This window comes from Myotis davidii, unplaced genomic scaffold, assembly GCF_000327345.1.
Source record: "Myotis davidii unplaced genomic scaffold, ASM32734v1 scaffold107, whole genome shotgun sequence".
NCBI classification, from domain to species: domain Eukaryota; kingdom Metazoa; phylum Chordata; class Mammalia; order Chiroptera; family Vespertilionidae; genus Myotis; species Myotis davidii.
In genome coordinates this window covers 3890969-3892410 of record NW_006383012.1, presented here as the reverse complement: position 1 = coordinate 3892410, position 1442 = coordinate 3890969, and the positions used below count along the sequence as shown (strand labels likewise).

Genomic DNA, 1442 nt, shown 5'->3' with positions numbered 1-1442 from the left:
GAATTTCCTCTTTGAAGCCTTCTGAAACTACCAAGAAGTTATGTCACTCTTGGTGCAGCTATAGCAGTTTGAGCATCCTGGAGCCCTCATTCAACATTGGGAGTTTTGTTACTGTTGCATTTTGAGGGAGAAAAATTAAAACAAAATGAATTTTAGTGATTTAGACAAAAAAAAAAAAAAAAAAAAGCTTTGTGCTCGCTTTCTCATGTCTCAATCCATGTTCAAACTCATCCCAGGAATTATCGGGATGACTCCTAGGTGGAGGCTGTGAGTGGCAAAGCTGTCTTTCCCTCTACAAAGCCTAGCCTTGCTTTTCCTCAGACTTGGTTTTATAGCCTGTAAGAAGTTCCCAAGCCTTATATGACAAACAACTACCTAATCGCATAAAGCTTTATAGTTAATCTACCATTAGTAGTTAATGGTAGTTAATCCACCATTAAAAAGTTCAAGAAGACTGAGGTTGGTTTTTGGGCCACTCTTCAATTGACATTTTCCATGTTGACTGTACCGATAGTTTGATGTGGATGCTATATTTTAGCACACGCAGAAAGAATAACTATCAAATCCCACTCAATCGTATAACCTTGATCAACACACGGCTCTCCAGGATCTGTGAACTTCTTTGATGACTTCCTTCAGGAGGAACAACATGGATGATGTAGTGAAAGAGAAAAGGCAGCCCAATCCTTAAATCAAGCCCTGTGATCAGTGTCACAGTAAGAATATCCCCAACCCAGCCAAGTCCCAGGTGGGAAGAGGCTCACCAATGGGTTGTTTGATCAAAGAGGGTTCCTTGATGATGAGCATGCTCTATAGGCATGGTGTTACATTCCCCAAGGATGTCAAGGTAACACTTTTAAAAAATTCCTTTAATCTATACAAATTTTTCATCACAACAAAATTTTTTTCTAGGAGACAGAGAAAGATAAATGCTTGAATGTTATCAAATGACCAACACATTAATAATAATTTTTATATTTGTATAGTGTTTTATAGTGTATGAAACATTTTCATATATGCCATCATGTTTTAGGAATATGCTAAGACTGGCAATATTATGTCCATTTTATTGCAAAAGTCACTGAGACTCAGGGTATATGATTGGCTCAAGGTCACACAAAAAGAGCTAGAACCTGAACCTGATCCTTTGACTTCATGCTCAGGGCTCTTTGCTTTATTCACATTCTTCACAAGGACAGCAACTTCTAAAGGTGAGCCCAAGGACAAAACAAACAAAAGCTGGCTTTTATTCCAGTCAGGACTGAAAGGCAATCTATCAATTATCTCACAAAGAAGGACTGCTTCTACTACTAAAAAATCTGGGGAGGTTTATGGTTTTCTTTAGTTTTCTCACCATGACTATAACACCAACACCATCTGTGTTCTTCCTACCCAGTTTCTTAGAATTACTCCCATAAGCCAGTCAATACAGAATGGCCATG

The 1442-nt window shown here is 38.2% G+C and overlaps 1 protein-coding gene across 6 annotated transcripts in view; it reads right to left on the bottom strand.

Moving 5' to 3' along the window:
* Positions 1–1442, bottom strand: part of VTI1A (vesicle transport through interaction with t-SNAREs 1A) — a 313354-nt gene that overhangs the window by 236940 nt on the left and 74972 nt on the right. The gene's annotated exons all lie outside the window — the stretch shown is intronic.